The sequence below is a fragment of the Coloeus monedula genome (assembly GCF_965178545.1).
Source record: "Coloeus monedula genome assembly, chromosome: 3".
Taxonomy (NCBI): domain Eukaryota; kingdom Metazoa; phylum Chordata; class Aves; order Passeriformes; family Corvidae; genus Coloeus; species Coloeus monedula.
The window spans coordinates 75,192,582-75,211,189 of NC_138783.1; positions in this window are offsets into that span (position 1 = coordinate 75,192,582).

Genomic DNA, 18,608 nt, shown 5'->3' on the forward strand with positions numbered 1-18,608 from the left:
GATTTTTAAAAATATATTGATAAGTCATTTCCCAGATAAAACTTAGGCTGACAGATATATAATTCCTCCAGACCTCATTTTCTTTAGTTCCTAGGGCATGCATATTCTTTTTCTAGAAATTCTATAAAGTAACAAGCATTACTTGAAATATCCTTTTGACTAGTTCTGTTGCTTTAGGGTCAATTTCCTTATGCTTTGTTGTACTTGAGATAACATAAAACTTTTGTTGCTTTATCTTTCTTCCTTCGGGCCCATATTCTTATCTCCCTGTCAAAATTATTTGTATGCTATGTGGTATGTGATTAAAATTAGTCTTTTTTTTTTTTTTTCAGTGATGGCTGAAACAAAAAAGTATAACAAGATATTGAAGACATTTCCATATCTATTACTTTTTTTTCTGTTCCTCTTCTGGATTGTATCTGTACTCTTTTCTACCTGTATGTGGAAGACCTCCTTGTTAACTCTTCTTTTACTAATATATGTGAATGAATCTTTCTAGCTTTCTAACTTTAGTATTACTTTCTTGATGTATTTCTTCTTACTGATCCTTTACAATATTTGTCTTTCAAATTATTCCATATCTTTTTGATTTCCCAGTCACTGACCAACTCTTGGTGCACTCGTTTCAGTATTACACTGCCTTTATTTTGTAATGACAGTTTGTCTTTATGTAATGATAGTTTATCATTTTGAGATAATATACGTCATTAAATAAATTCCAGTTCCTTTCCATGGTTTTAGCCCACAGTTTATTTTTCTAGTGATTCTATAAGATACATGTTTCAAGTATTACCTAAAATCTGGTACTTAATCTATTGACTATGTATGTTTTAAAAATATGGGGTTTATTTACTCAACAGGACTTCAAAATGAACACTTAATTTATAATATTCTCATTAGTATTTTAAAGGAATTTCTTTGGTAGTTAGACATTGGAATAAGTTGCCCAGTGAAGCTGTGGAATCACAGTCTCTGGAAGTGTTCAAGAGGTGTCTGGACATGACACTTGGGGATATGGTTTAGGGGTGATTATTGTGGTGCTGGGTTGACAGTTGCACTAGATGATCTTGATGGTCTCTTCCAAACTTGATGATCCTGTGATTTTGTGAAATCTGGAGTTTGAAAAAGGATTGTCAGTTTTTCTCATGTACCTGATACTTACTCTGCCACTTCTGAAATTTTAAAAGCCTCATTGTTTTACTATTTCTGCTGTTATTTTCACAGAACATTCTTGAGAGAGCAAGACTTAGCATCTCCAATATTGTAGTAGTAAAGAACTATTCTGATATTCTTTCTAAATGAAGTGTCTGTAAAAGAAAAATGAGAAAATAAAACTTGATGTCATTAACTTGTTTTAAGCTACATTTCCAAATAGATGATTCCAAAAGAGCATTTTCTACTAAATTACTGCTATGATCATCACATACTTTTCTTGAAATGTTTCTGTAACTTCACCTGTGAATTTTCTAGGACACTGGTGGCTGCTCATCTTAGCAGCCTTTTTGCATTAATTTTGCTCTGTTGTAGAAGAGACACACGTTGTTTTTCAATTAATATTAAGGATAATCCCTAATCTTTTCAGTTATAACAGTGGGTTGCAGACTGGATTTACGTGTCAAAATACTATGATTTTTCAGGAGAATGTGGACAAACAATTTTAGTGCAATTTAAGTGTTTGATATTAGTCACAAGAATAAAAATTCATCAAGTTTATTGAGAAAAAACTTTTGCCATAATAATTCCAGGAAAACTGAATACATCACAGAACAACAGTCTGTAAGTGAGAAAACAGCAGTTCCTGCAAGAATTCCTGAAGACTTAAGATATTTTTATTGAACAGGTGTTATGCACACTAAATAATAGTGTCTGTGGAGCTATCACTTCAACATCAACATGCATATAAATTAATTTTTTTAAACAAAATAAATTGTAAAACATGCTTAAAATTATTGGATCCACCTATTTCTTTTTCAGTGAAGCTTTGTTTCTCCTCTTATTTTTCTCCTCACAGCTGTTTCTCAGTATGAGAAAAAACTCTTTGAAGTGATAGCAGTACATCTTATATCTGCTGACAAAATCCAGAAGCAAGCAGACTGACATGGCCACTTGCCTCTTGTTTATTATTAAAGTATCTTTTTAATCTTTCTCATATCCCTGCTTAGAGTAATTTTTTCCCCTGAAATTTAAAAAAACCATTCATTTTAAAAATAAGTAAAATTTTTTATCCTGTTCTGCTCTTGTCCACTTTTTTGTTATTTTACTTTTTGTTCTCTCCTCGAGGGCTTTATGTATCTGTGTGGCTATACATAGAAAGCTTATACATAAAAGCCTATAAGTACACACTTGTTATTTGATTATTTAATCCACAGGCCTTGCTTTAGAATAACATGTTCTTCAGGTGTTTCAATGACTTTTAAAGCATACACACCTGAACTGTGGATAATTATGCCTGGTTTATGCAATGCCCATCAGTCACATGAAAACAAAAGCAAGTATTTAAATGTATTTGTGTCATTATCTCTTTGAAAATAATTATTTAACTAATATAATAAAGACAATTAACATTAAAAACTCTTGATTTACTTGTTGACAGAACTAGGACAAACTACAACAATCATTTCAGCTCAATTAATTATCCCTTTTTTTTTTTTGCCGTGACTGGCCCTAGCCACTGCGGTAAAAAAATTTAACATTGAATAGGTTGAATAGGTTGAATAGGCCAAACAGAAAAACTGTTTAATTGACTATGTCTCTAGTTAATTCAAATAATACCTACATGTATGCTACTTCTTAGTGAATTTAAGCAGTTGTATTTTGTTATATATAAACTTAAATACACAGATAATTTTTTGATGGGACCCGGAGCTTCCATAATGGTTTTAGGTACTCAGATAATTCCCATGCCAGGTAATTTTGTAGAGGTTGTGTAGCACCTTTCTGCAGTTTTTTTTCCCTCAAATTTTTGGGACCATTTGCATTACTTGTTACTGAAATACCCTACTGTGAAATCATGACAAAAGGTGTATGTACAACACAAGAGTTACATTGAAGCCATCAAAATGGTTAGGGACAATACTTCAAATAAAAGGGTACCAGTTCCTCCCTGTGAATTGAACTCCCTGAAACCCAAAAGAGGCAATTCCCTTCCTTTAAGAGACTACCATAGGAGATGGAGCCTTAGAGCAGCAGGGTTCAAACACGAATCTTTAACCTTTCAGGTATATGACTAGGTTTCAGGAATAATTTCTTCACAGAAAGTTTTGTCAAATACTGAAATGGGCCACCCAGGGAGGCAGAGAATTCACCATTCCTGGAAGTGTTCAAGAAATGACTGGACTTGGCACTTAGTACCATGATCTAGTTGACAAGGTGGTGACCAGTCAAAGGTTGGATTCAATGACGTTAACAATTCTATGATTCTGGGTTGCCTAGTTCTGTGTCCGGTCCAGTCTTGAAAACCTCTATGAAGAGAAAATCCACAATCTCAAGATATGTCAACTTGTTCCACTTCTTGACTGTCCTCCTGGTGGAAAAGTCATTCTTTTATCCCATCTGAATCCTTGCTGTCACAGTTTATGACCATAAGCTCATTCAAGCTCTGACAATCACAGAATCACAATACTTGAGGTTGGAAGGCACCTCAGTAGGTCATCTAGTCCAATGCCCTGGTCAAGCAAGTCATGTAATGCATGAGGCTCAGCACCGTGTCCAGACAGCTTTTGAGTATCTCCAACAAAGAAAACTTCACAACCTCTCTGTACAACCGATGTCAAAAGCCAGTGACCATCAATAAAAAAAGTGCTTCCTGATGTTCAGAGAGAACCTCTTGTGTTTCAGCTCTTGCCTATTGTGCTTAATCCTGTCACTGGGCACCACTAAAGCCTGGCTGCATCTTCTTGCACTCTCCCTTCAAGTGTTATAGATATTGATGGGATTCCCCCGGGCTCATTTGGGCAGAGTTCATATCAACAGAAGTGGTCCTTCTAGTGCTCTGTGTTCTCTTCTTCAGTTTTAAGAACGAACTGCCCCTGTTCTGAGCAGATCTAAATTGTATTCCAGGGTAACAGTCTCAACTCTCTCAACCTTTTCTTATATGAGAGGTGCTTCACCCCCTTAATGACCTTTGGGGCCCTTTGCTGGACTCAGTCCAGTAGTTTCATGTCTCTTGCACTGCATAGTAAAACCTGGACATGAAACTCCAGGTGTGGCCTCACCAGTGCTCAACAGATGTGAAGGATCACCTCCTTGGCCTCTGCTTTTGTGAGACCCCACCTGGAACACTGCATCCGTCTCGGTGGCTCCCAGCACAAGAGAGACATCAAACAGTTAGTGCAGGTCCAGGGAAGGGCCATGAGAATGATCAGAGGACTGGAGTAGCTCTCCTAAGAAGATAAGCTGAGAAAGTTGGGGTTGTTCAGCCTGGAAATGTAATCCCATTTCACCTGCTTATGACAGTTTACAGATCAGGGAGTTTCCAGAGCTTCCAGATTAGGGGATGTGTCAACCATAATAAGCAATTTTAGTGTTCTTTTAATAATACTACCTGTAGTGATTCCTGACAGTAGGAACTGATGAGTGGAATATAAGAAACTGCTGACAAATGTCAAGGCTTTGAAAGAATTATTTCAATTTGCATTTCTCACCTTCACCAGAGAGTATAGATTTCAACATATTAGATGTATTCAAAAGTATTCCTTGTCCTGTAGTCTTATGTTTTGAAATGCCAGAAGTATTACCACTGTTCCAAAAAATATTTAATTTAAAAAAGGACAATTTTTATTTTTATTTTTTATTTCAACATTGAACTGTGGCATAAAATAATGGTTTGGAGGTTTTTTATAGAATAGGCGCATAGCAAAAGCACACATAAAAGCCACACTTTCCCTTATTTTGGTTAATGTAAATTACCATGCAGCTTGTGAAAAACAAAAAATATATTAGGCATTATGAAAATACAAATTATCACTCTATATTTTACAGAGTAATATAAAATGTTATGCATGCCATGATATATTAATGCTCCAATATTTTCATAGCTTTGAACAGAGACAGTATCATCCACAAAAATAAAAATGTAAGTGGCAGAATCTGCACTCATTTGCATCATTATGTTTTAAAATTAGTTGCTAAAAATCACTTGACAGGTGTCAGAACCAGTGCCTCACTCTCTCAAACTGTATTATTAATTGTACTAGCATAATGATGATACAAAATAGGTAGTAAGTTCTGAAAATAATAATATTATCTTTCTTCTTTGAATCATTTTGATGTAATTTTCCATTAAACACTGATGTTTTGCAAAAGTATTTCTTCATCAGGTGCTCTAGACTACTTTCCTGAAGCTGTATAAAGCAGAACATTTCAGAGTTGAAGGCTGGAAATAATCTGTCCAGGACTTATCTTAGAGGTTCTAAAATATATATAATAAAGAATCACCATAAATATTTCCATAGTACTATTTTAGAAAAAAACACTGGACATACTTAGCAATTTTGCTATTTTTTCTGAGTTGTCTGCTTAAATTTCAACCTCTTGCTCAACGCTATGTGAAACTGAGAAAACAATACCTGAACCTCAAATACTTGAATAATCCAGTTTTCTAGATTGGTTTTATTTCTATCTAGTTTGCTATCATTGTATTGAATTCAAAGAGAAAAACAGAAATACAGACTGAAATTACAGAACTTCCCCTAAACTCCTCTCAGTTAAAAGTAGATTGAGTGTCCCATGTACTAGGAGAGAAGAGAGTTTCCAATAAAAGCAACACTGTTTTCAGTGCTCTAGTAATTTTAACAATTGTTTATTTTGTTCTTAGCTAATTAAAGCAAACCCTTCCCAGAAAGACACACTATATTCTTGAAAAGCCAGATGGCTCCTGAGTACCCCAAAGCTACATAACCCTTACATTGTCTATTAACACCATCATCTCAGGAATACGGTATAAATTTTGTTAAAGGATGTAGTGTTATTCTACTGGATACAACGCTAATCACGATAAATAAAATGCTGAGTTTCTGAATCTAGAACTGTTTCTATATTTCAACATAGGATCTGATAGGGGATATAAAAAAACCCCCAAAACAACAAGCTACACATTGATGTACTTTCTTAAGACTTGTCTTTTCAGATTCTAAAACTTTGTATTCTTTACTTTTTGGTATTTGTGCTTAAGCAGGGCACATGAAGTCTGCATCCTTTTAATACACTTTTTCTATATGCATAAAGACCACCTCCTGAAATATAAATTTCATGGGCCCTTCACCCCCAGTCAAAGAATCTCCAGACATCAGACTCCACATTTCTGAACAAATAGTCTGTATTCTAAGTTAAATTAATACAAAAGGACTCAAATACTTAAATATCAAAGGCTACAAGAAGACTTTAAACAACTAAAATCTACTTGGTAACTTGTAAAGCATGTAGAAGCTCAAATGTATCAATCTATGGCACCAAAACAAGTTCAAGTCATCAACTAGTTGTTTTTCCTTAAGCCATTCCAAAGTCACAACTCTATCTACCCTGTGAGGAGTTTAAAGGATCTAAAATCATCCTTGCAAATTCCATTTTTAGAGCTAGACCAGTAGCTTTCAAGTATTGAAAAATAGTATTCATAGTGTTTAATGTTATTTTGTCCATATTTATACTGCTACAACGGTAGCACTGAACAGTTTTACTGAATACTGGTTTGTTCCATTCCTGACTATCTCTACCTGCTTGTGGTCCAGATAAGAATTGTGTTAAATCTATCTTCAAGTTGTCCCCTTTATTTTTATGTTTCCTTTTTTTTCCCCCTCCTTTTTTTCTTCATTCTGCAGCAACATAACACATTTATTCATCTGAACTGTGATCATGTAAAACATTCTCTTTAGTGTGTTTGAAATAAATTACAAGCCTGGAAACCAGTTATTTTTAACAGTGGTAGTGGTCTCTCACAGCATCAGGTGGTAACACCAAATCTATTATAAATACTCGAATGTTGGCCCTAAAATGTATTGATACCTCATGAAGATACTACTGGTTTGCTTGGCATTAAGAAATGGAAACAGAAAATTTTTATCACTGTGACATGGAAAGTATGCTGGTACTAAAATTACATTTATAAAACCAATGTGCTGTGGCAAGACAAAGTTTAAAAAGCTCATGCTTCAAATATAGAACATGTTCATAGGATCACAGAATCATTTAGGTTTGAAAAGACCTTTAAGATCATTGAAGTCAACTGTTAACACAGCACTGCCAAATCCACCACTAAACCATGTCCCTCAGAGCCACATCTACATGTTTTAAATACCTCCAGGAATGGTGACTCCATTCACAGGCCAGCCTGTTCCAGTACTGGCCAACCCCTTCAGTGAAGATATTTTTCCTAATACCTAATTTAAACCTCAAGTGCAGTTTTTCCAACTCAGAATGTTCTGTGATTCTGTGACTTAACTTGAGGCCATTTCTTATTGTCCTATAAGAAGAGACAGAACCCCACCTTGCTACAACCTCCTTTCAGGTAGTTGTAGATTGATAAAATCTCTCCTCAGCCTTCTTTTCTCCATACAAAACACCCCCAGCTCCCTCAGCTGCTCCTCACAAGACTTGTGCCCAAGTCCCTTCAGCAGCTCTGTTGCCCTTCTCTGGACACACTCCAGTACCTCAATGTCTTTCTTTTGCTGAGAGGCCCAAAACTGGACACAGAACTCAACATGAGGCCTCACCAGTGCTGAGTAGAGGGACACAATCAGTGCTCTGGTCCTGCTGGCCACACTAATGCTGGTACAGGCCAGGATGTCATAGGCCTTCTTGGACACCTGGGCACACACTGGCTCATGTTCGGGCACTCAACCAGCTCAATGTCTTTTCCATTGGGCAGCTTTCCACCCACTGCCCCAATCAGTCTTACATGCTGTTGTTGAGACTCAAGTGCAGGACCCAGCACTTATCCTTACTGAACCTCTGGCCACTCTGAGAAGGGATTCAAAGGAATTTAAAAAAAATCAAACCAAAGTAAATTAAGACTACAAAAAACATTTCACATTGTTCCATGACATAGTCTTTAATCTAGTGCAGCTCCTTCAGTGTTTAATAACATTTTGTTCCGTGTTTTATTCCTTGCCATTAATTAGCTCTGAACAGCCTTTGAAAACCAGACATGATTTCACTTGTGCTACAAATTAATGTCACAGAATTAACAATATTCTTTCTCTGTCTATGGAATAAGCAAAAGTGATGACTCCCTTACCAAGAATAGACACACAGGAACATTAGGATTCTGATATATGAACAAGAATAAAAACAACTCTTTTTATTTTCTATCTGTACATATGTATGTATGCACTGGTTTTGAGCAAAGAGAAGAGACAAGCATACTGGATGTGGCTGCCATGGAGTTATTTTTCCCTAGAGCAGCCCTCCTAGTGCTGTTCTTTGGATTGGTTGCTGGAAAGGTGTTGGCAGAAACACTGAAGTTTTGGCTTCTGCTGAGCAGCACTAGCACATCATTGGTGCTGTCTCCCCACCATTCTGTCCCCCATCCATAGACAGGGGTGAGCAGGATCTTGGGAGGGGACACATCTAGGCACCTGACCCAAACTGATCAAAGGGATAGTCTATACCATATGATGTTAGTTCAGATGTAAAAGCTAAGAAAAGAAGGAAGAAGCGGGGCACTTGTTATTTCAAATCTGCCTTCCAGAATGACCAACACAGGTGTGGAAGCCCTGCTTCCCAGGAAGTGGCTGTACATTGTTGGCAAATGGGACGTAGTGAATTTTTTTCCTTTGCTTGTGCATGTTCAACCTTTCACTTTTACTTCAGTAAACAGCCTTATCTCAACCCATGAGTTGTTTTCCACCTTAGTTTCTCTCTGCTGTCCAGCTGAGAAGAAGGAGTGATAGAGCAGCTTTTTGGGCACCTGGCAACCAGTCGAGTTCAACCCACCACATCAAGAAGAGAAGAAAAGAAGCTTGAAACAGCTACCAAATTTCAAACCCTTTTCCAAATTACCATAATTACTTGTAATGGTATCTTTAGGACTCATGTTAACCCATTCTGTTAGACAGAATATTTCTGTGTTTACATTTAGAGAAGTGAATCTCACATTCTCATACATATATATATTTACAACAAAAATGTTTGATATTGACTTCCTGATGATCACTCCCTGAATGGCTGCATGACTCTATGGGGCACTAATCCATGCTGTCATTTTAGAAATACCTTTCTGTCAACTTAAGTCTAAGAAGAAAGGATGGAATCTATCTGAACTAATGCAGAGATTTATTTGGTGAGCTACTTATACAAATTCAGTCATCGTAGGTGTTAATAAAAATGAAGATAGCATTTAGAGGACATCTTGCCTCATGCTACAGTAATCCAAAATTTCTTAGATGAAACAAGCAAGAGACCTTGTTGCTTCTGCATTAATATTAAAAAAATGTAAGAAAGCTTAGATGTAGCTGTTTAGAGTAAGTTGGACCTCTGGTCCAACCCTTTAATACCTACTGTAGAGATCCTGGCAGTACTGTCACTATCATATTGTTATCTATTACCAGCAAAGACTGCCCATGGCAAGGAAGGATTTCTGGGAGATACTTGGTCTTAGAAGATCAGTTCTTCTTTAGAATTTGCATTTTTGAGAGGAGAAAATTAAATTATATTAACTGGATTAATGTTATATACTTAAGGTCTATACTTTTAGGCATGGACAGCCAGTTCCAGACTGAGCCAAAGACTTAGTCAACAGCTAAGAAATGTGAACTATCAGAGACCCACTGCTTTAACTCACTCCTTGACACGTGTCTTTATCAGGACTTTGTACATAAGATACAAAAAAGGCCAATATTATTCTCAAAAGATAACAACCTTCTCTCACAAAACAGGATGGCTCCAGAAATAAAAGTAAAATGCAAAGCTTAATTCATCTTCCAAAGAAGTAACAGGAATGTTACTAAGAAAAATTCATACATTAACTCAACCAATTAGCAGAAATTAGTTAATAGAAATTTAATTAATTAGCTACAATAAATTAATTAATAGAATTTTCATTTTTTGGAATTAAAAAGAAGACCAACTTAATAGTTTATTTTTGGTTCCTTTTTTTTTGTATCTTTTTTTTTTAAATTCTGGGTAAGATTGAACTAAGCATTAACTACTAATTTTAAATTTGCATTAAGGTATTAATTAATATTCCAGGATAAATTAATCAAAATAAAAAGAATGCTAAGAATCAAACTCACAGACTTTAAGAATGAATTTGAAATAAAAATTAAAGGTCTCAGAATATTAGTAAGTGAGGTGCTGGACAGATAAACTCTTCCATGTGCAGCTCTGGAAGCAGGAGGTATTTCACCACTAGTCCTCCACTGGCAACAATCACCTCTGCTGTTTTGGCATTGGTAGGTAAAAATTTTGTGTCGGTAAAGACAAACTAGGCAGCAATTGGGCAGAAAATCAGTGGGACTGACCAAATGGTGATGCATATGGTGGAGATATGAAAAACAAGGATTACTTTTGCTGAGGGAGATGGATTGTTTAATTTATTAGATACCATCTGGGAGAACAACAAGCAGCAGTTCCCTCCCTCCTATCTCTTCATAGTAAGAAGAGCAGCACAGCCAGTTCTCTGGCTTGCTCCCCTGCTTGTAATTGTATTTATCTCTCCCTTCCTCCCTCTCTTTTAGAATAGAAGCAGCAAATTGACAGCATGTGTACCACTGCCCTCTCATTTCAAGTCACAAAATTTGATTGCAAAAACAATACTGTGAGACTGGAATGATTGCTGGCTTGAGACATTTTAGGGGCATGTGTGGGGAAAAGGGCAGGTCAAGTCTTGCCCTGGTGAAGCAATGTACTGCTCCATACACCACCTCCTGCCCTGGGATTGTATCCCAGCCCTGCAGTGGCCACCAGTCCCTGGCATGCCAGAGGCAATTCTCCACCTCGCTTCTGGAGCCCCTATCCCAGCTCCTGAGTAGCCAAATAACCAGAAGTCTCACCTGGGGAAAGGGTCCAGGAAAGCCAAAGGGTATTTAAGCCAGAGCATGAGGCGAGAACATTCTCTTGACTCTACCTCGTTTGCATTTTATGTCAGCTGGAACACTGCTGGAACCAGGAGAGGTAGCTATCTTTGTTCTTTTCTTTATTTCTTCTCTCCTTCTTCTGATTTGTTCTTCTTGAAGTTTGAATAACCTAAAGTTGGATGGGCTGGAATTTGCTAAGTTTATACTTTGTGAAATGCTTTATGTTGATTGAATGTTATACTAAACTTTTGCCAAAATTCCCTGATTTGCCAGAAAAGTTTTTTTGTTGTTTGACCTCTTGAGGAATAATTTGTAGATGTTTCCTCCCGTGCGTCTGGCTCAGGGTACATAAAAGAATATTGAACCTATTAAGTTTCTCTGTTACCATTTCTTTTCTTTTGTTTCACAAGTTCTTTTACTCAGAGTTTGGATTAAAAGGCATAAGAGGCTAGGTTTTCCTTCGGACTTAGATATTTATTATTTTCTTATCTATAGCACAGCTGAACGGGATGTGCCTCTTAGTTAACAAGGTGGAAAATGGCTCCGAGTTCTAACTTCCAAGGCTTTTTAAGGTCCAAATCACCCAATTATGGAACGTCAACTAATTTGTTTTTACTTATAATCCAATAACTAACTATTCATGAGCAGCACTGCGGGCTTTTTGACCCAATATCAGAACACCCAGATTTGTGAAGAAGGAAGAAGAAGAAGGACAAATCCACACCCAAAATCCTCCATATTGTAACACATATATATACTATTATATCCCCGAAACTTAAATTCTCTAAACCCAGGACCAACATAAACCCTTTTAAGAGACTCATCGAGCAAGCTCTGGGGCCTTACAAATACCAATCAACTTTAAGTCTAATCTGTGAGGTCTTCCGGACAAAATGGGTAATACTAGGTTCAGATATTCAAATGTGGGGTCTTTTTGAACTTGGCTAACTTTAACAGGTTAAGAAGTGTTTAAATGAGCCACTCTATCAGCAGTAGTGGAGAGGGAAATGTGGTGGGTTGACCCTGCCTGGTTGCCAGGTGTGAACTGTTTCTGGTCTATCACTCCCCTCCTCAGGTGGAAAGGGGAGAAGAAAAATAACTTGTGACTTGTGGGGTGAGATAAGGACAGGGATGGATCAATCACTGATTGTTGTCACATGCAAGCAAACTTGACTTAGAAAAATTAGCTTAATTTAGTATTAATCAAATAGGATAATAAAAAATAAAACCAATTGTTAAAACTTCCTTCACCCCTCCTTTTTCCCTGGGCTCAAATTCACCCACAATTTTCTCTACCTCCTGCCCCTAACAGCACAGGGAGATGTGAAATGGGGATTGCAGTCAGTTCATCATGTTTTGTCTCTGCCACTCCTTCCTCCTCATCCTCTTCCCTTTCTTCATTATGGGGGTGTTCTTGTGGGAGAAACCCCCAATGAGATTCTCTGAAATGAGTCCTACCAATGGGCTGTAGTTCTTCATGGACTCCAATGTGGATCCCTTCCATGAGGTGCATTCCTTCAAGAAAGACTGCTCCAGCATTGGGCCCTCAGGGGGTCACAAGTCCTGCCAGTAAACCTGCTCCAGTGCGGGCTTCCCATGAGGTCACAACATTCTTAGGGCATCCACCTGTTTTGGTCATGGGGTCTTCCATGGATTGCAGGGGAACTGCAATGGATTCCATGGATTGCAGGAACTGCCACACTGCGGTCTTCACCATGGGCTGCAGGGGAATCTCAGTTCTGGAGCCTGGACAATGTCCACTTTCATCTTCTTCACTGATCTTTGTGTCTGCAGGGTTGTTTCATATATTCTCTCTCCTCCCTCTGGCTGCTTGTGGTGATGCATCTTCCCCCTTCTTTTCCTTGGTGGGGGCAGCTCTACAGCCTCAGGAATCCTGGTGATGCCTTGGCCTGTTTGCAATGAGTTGGGCGGTGAAGCGCCCCTTGATCATACCAGGAACACTTGCACGGGTGAGGTGGGCATTGCACTGAGGTGAAGGACAAGAGTGAGTATAGTCACTTGTCTCTGACAGCCTTGAAATATTTGCTACCTTAATTATTGTCCGAGGGGAATGGTACCATTGTTGCTGGATGACTAAAGTCAAACATCTCACAACCTGATAAACAGCAGACCCCAGTGAGGGTCTTGGAGCCATTCTGGACAGCAGCAGGAAGCAAGCGACTTCTCCCTCTGAATGGAACATGTTTCAGACCTTGTGAACTCTCAAGCCTGTGAAAATTGGGGGAATGTCACCAAAAGATGACAATGCTTCCTGGGCTGATACCCACCCAATCTTCAAGGTACAACCTTCGCCTATTGGGAAGTGCAAAGACATTCAATGTATTTCATTGAATGCACGGGGAATTTTTAACAGGTACATTTTACATCTTTGTGTGAGTGCATGCGTGATTAGATTTAAATACGCTATACAAAGTATAGCATAAATATTGCACTCTCAGATCTATAATTAAGTTGCTATTATAGTAATTTCTACTGAATCATTTTATAGATGTTAAATTAGTCAATTAAGTAAATGCTGCTAGCACCTTCAGACATAAACTATTGATCAAGTCTGAGGCTAAATTCACAAGGGTGTCCACTCTGAACCTTATGACTCAACAGAAAGGTCTCCTTTGCCCCTTTCCACCCTGGCCATTTTCCATCCATACCCTTTTAATTCCTGGGGTTTGTGTAATTAATTCTAAATCGGTTATAATTCTATTTTGTATGCTTCGTCCATTGTAGAGTAATGGAGATAAAAAATCAACAATTTATATGCTTTACAATAAAGCATCCTTGTTTTCTATTCAAAAGAGAGAATTTTTTTTTAATGCAAATTTAAGGGAAAGTTAAACAAGCTCTCTCTTCACTATGTTTATTGAAAAAAGCACCTAAAATATCACTAATGAAAGGCTAATAACCTGTGTTATTACCACAGGCATCCATTTGTTAAATCTTACCTATTCAATTAAACTTGAAATATGTCCATTAGCATCAATTGAATGGTCTAGGTTGGTTGTTCCCAATGTTTTTGTAGCCGAATGTAATTTAAAAATTAGAGAAACTTTGAGTCCTGATCTAAATCACTCCTGCTAAATCACTAAATCACTCCTGAGAATTTATGGATGATGTTAAATTGATGTAAACTCAGCTGAATTTGAGACTTGCAAGGGATTGCAGGGATATCAAGAATATCTTTTACCACTTTGTCAATATTAAAAGGCTGAACAAAGAAAATGTAGGATCACTGCAGAATGGGTTGTGTGCATTTAGTGACAGTGGACACAGTAGTGCTTTGACTCACTCTTCACCAAGGCCTGTGTGATTAGTTGAAGGGTTCAAGGAGAAGGAGAGCAACCAGCAGTGGATGGGGATTGAGTCAGGGTTTACTCAAGACAATTAGACCTGTACAATTACCTAACACCTAAAGGGATGCGTCAAAGATTGCTAAGACAGCTGTCAGAATTCCTTGCGAGGTAGCTTTCTACCATCTTTCAAAGGTGTTAGAAACTAGAGAAAATCCAGACACCAGAAGTGTTGGTAAGTATTGAAACCCCCCTAACTGACATTCCTAGGAGAACACTGAATAACATTAATAGCTCTCACTGAACATTTTTCATCTGAAGATCTGAAAGTTCTTTGTATTGGACTAGAAAAAGCCTTGAGCTTCTTGGTCTCACATCAGAGCTGACCCTGCTTTGAGCGGAAGGTTGGACTTGAGATCTCCTGAGGTCCTTTCCCACCAAAACACATCTGTGAACCTCTGATTTTTTTTGACAGTTTTCATTATTTTGGAACTACCTAATTTATTTTTTTTAGTATTTCTTTGTATGTAAATTTCAGGTTTCCTTTAAAAATACAGTACTGTTACAGGTAATTTAGAGTAACTAACTTGGTAAGTATTGATGGAGAAAAAAGTACAACCAAAACAAGATATTGTGACCAGCATTACAAATCCTTATTGAAATCCTGAATAGAATTAATATGAACATGAGAGTGGGAATCCATAAAAAGAAGCAGCAATGTAGATTTTGTTGCCCTGTAATTGCTCAGTGCACTTAAATTGAAACAGACCCTTTGACTAGTGAAGCAATGTCCTGTGTGACTTGGATTCCTTATCTCTGAAGCTGGATAAATTGGTTTCCTTTTTCAAAGTTATTTTAGACTTATTGTGAAAAGTACATTAGAAGGCTGGACTATTGTGTACAACAATATTTCTCTTCAAAATATCTTTTTTCCAGAAATACGCATAACTAGGAATGCATACATTTAGCACAGAGTTTGGGGGAATGACACTATTGGGACATTCATACAGTCTCAAGTGCTTTTGCAGAACATAGAGAATCCTAGTAGTGGGAAATATTCTGCACAGAAGTAAAGTAAAAGAATAATATATATATATATATATTTTAGCCGATAGTCAGATAAATGTTGATTTTTCAAGTGGCATTGGGTAAAATTATTATTTGAAAAGAGTTCAGCTTCAGACACACATACATCAAATGTCTAAGCTCCCACTATGATCACTGTGAGCTATTAAGTTGACCTATATTATACTTCTGAACCCAGTTAGCTGTGGCAGGAGTCCATTCTTCAAACAATGTTTCCTAAGGCCATTTTAAATGTCCTAATTTACTCCATCTGGCCTCTTACTCCTACTCCAGAAGATCATAGGTAAACTGGGTCCTCTGTTGCATCTGCTAGCTCCATATGATTGCATTGAATAACCTAGAGTGTCTCAGAAAAGAATATTTAACATCTGAACTTAGTCAACTGTATCTCCGATTTGAACATATTGACTTACTCTATACACAATCTAGTGATTTTAATGGAAATTTAACCTAATTAATGTGCTGGTGACTGAAACAAGAGATAAGTTGAATAACCGTGACAGATGAGCATGAACAGGGAGTTGACATACTTGAATTCTGGTGAAAGTTCCACTGGATCTTGCTGTAAGGCCTCTATTTTTGTTTCTTTTTCTTTTTGAAGAAGATAGGGAGACTTAGCTTCTATTAGATAGCACTCTCAGATCTTCAGATGTGAAATATTGAATAAGAAATATTAAAATTATTCAGTCATTCCCTAGGGATGCCAAGTAATGATAGATTCTTCTATTACCAATTGTGCTGGTTTAACAACATTTGGTTTGTGGGGGCAGGAGAACTCAAAACTTCTGTGTGCAGCACAGAGCCAATTGCTGAAAGCTCTGACAATGGGCAGGTTGCTAGTCAAATTAGACAAGCTGGTAATGCCTCTGTGATGACATATTTCATAAAGGAGAAACTGCGAGAAGTTCTCTTTTTCCTGGTCCCTTCCGAGGTGTGGGGAGGGACCCCTGGGCCCCTTCCCGGAGAGGGCTGCCAGGCCTGTCCCAGAGAGGCAGCTGGGGCCGCGCTGCCAGTGGGGGAGGGCCACCCCAGCACTTCAAGCAGATGTGTATTACTGCAGGCCTGGTTCCTACGGTATATTACCGTGTCCCGCAGCCATCGGGAGGAGGAGGAGGAGAAGATCCAGCAGGCAGGAATTGTGCAGCAAGGTTGATTTATTTAATTATTTTACAAACTCTTTATAGACTTTTTTCTTCATAGTCTAATTGGACAAAGGACCAGCCACCCCTTGCAGGTGATTGGCCAAAATCCTCAAACATCCATTGTCAAAATATTTTTCTACTATACGATAAACAAGACTTTTCAAGGTTGCAGGTGGCTTGGTTGTTTACATTCCCTGCTACCTCTTCTGTGAGAGAGAAAAGTCTCTCACGGACTTAGAAAATAACAAGAAAATCCTCACTAACAGCATTTTTGAACCTACAATTCCCCCTTTTTGTTTTATAAAATAACAACTCTACTATTAATCCTAAATAGAAATCTACCTCAGTTATTAGTTCTAAATATGTCCTTAAGGCTTTAACTATCTGACTCCATAACAAGAAATTTAAAGTTCAGTCTCTGCTTGTAGAAGGACCATCCGCCTGATGGTTGACATCCTGGTCATCATCAGAAGAGTCATTAGGCTGATGATCTACATTCTGGTCGCCATTTGGATGGTCGGCGTTCTGGCCATCATTTGGAGGTTGCCTGTTCTGCCTCTGGTGCTGTAGGTCAGGGTGAACGCATTTTGCAGGTAGCCACCGTATCCCAGTATCTGTGGAAACGCAAGCATACCCACGACCCCAAACGATAAGCTCGTGAGGGCCTTCCCACTGGTTAGTGAGTAAATTCCATACCCAGACTTTTGCCCGGGGCAGTTGTGTGTCGCCTGCAGACTGCAATGAGAGAGAATGATTCAGAATAACAGGATTATTTGAATTTTGTGGTACTGTAAGGTGATTAATTGTTTACAAAGCTTTTGCTAGTCGGCTATGTGGGGTTTCTCCATGCATTCCCCTTTTCTGTTTGTCCAAAACACGCTTCAAGGTACCATGAGTGAGTTCGACAATGGCTTGGCCAGTAGGAGAATGTGGGATACCAAAGGTATGGTCTACACCCCATAGCTGTAAAAACTGCCACGTCTTCTCCAAGGCGTAGGCAGGACCATTATTGGTTTTCACAGAAGCTGGCACGCCCAGGACTGAGAAAGCCAATTTCCAAGGGTTTCTAATAACCTCCAGTCACCCTCCTCCAATGCTCGCATCTTAATAGACTCTAAGAAACGATTATAATGGGTCGGACGCACTGTTACCGTGCAGTCCTGAAAGGTCCAGGGGCGAGACCGGCACAGCCTTTTTCTTCGCTGCGCGGCTACAGCCGCCTGACGACCTGGGGCCAGAACTTCATCTGCCTCACTGCCTGACGAGGAATCATCAGGCAAAGGCAACTCTGGGGTGCTGGGAGTGAACAGAAATGGACGGAGAGGAGCACTTTGGCAAAGTTCGCTAGAGGCAGAACAGACAGCACAGACTGCAGCTGGCTGCGCGGCAGTTTTTACAGCAGTTTGTTTACGGAAGGCCGTCTCGGCCAGTCCCAAGCAAGCCGGTACTGGAGCTGCAGCCACCAACTCTGGGGCTACAGCCGCGCTCGGCACCGCGTCCGGCGCCGCGCTTGTCTCTCACGCAGCAGCCGCGTTCGGCGCGGTCGCCGCTTCCGCGGCTGTTTCGTGCTCCCCGGCCGCACTCGGTGCCGCTGCCCCCGTGGCCATTTCGCGCTCCCCGGCCATGCCCGGCGCCACCGTCTCTGGCTGCGTCTCCGCAGCTGCTGCCACTTCCAGGTTTTCCCGTGGTGGCGCTGCCTCTGGTTTCGCTGTTGGCTGCGCCGTTTGGCTCGGAGCCGTGTCTCCCGCGGCTGGCGGGGCGGGGGCGCGGGTGGCGCGGGCAGCGCGGTCGGCGCAGCCGGCGCGGGCTCAGGCATCTGCCGCTCTAACAGGCTGAGCAGGTCCTCCATCCTTCGGGATAGGTTTGGTAACTCTGTGAGAAAAGGCAGATGCTGCATTAAAAGGTCGATCGCTCGGTTCTGAGACTGCGCAGAACAGTCCAGCGCCAATGAGGGCAGCGGACCATACCCAGGCAGTCTCGGGGCAGGCACGCCCGGCGCTATGCTGGCTAAGAAGTCAGATCCAGGTGTATAGGGAACCGAGCTAGGAGCCGCTCTGGGCGTCCAA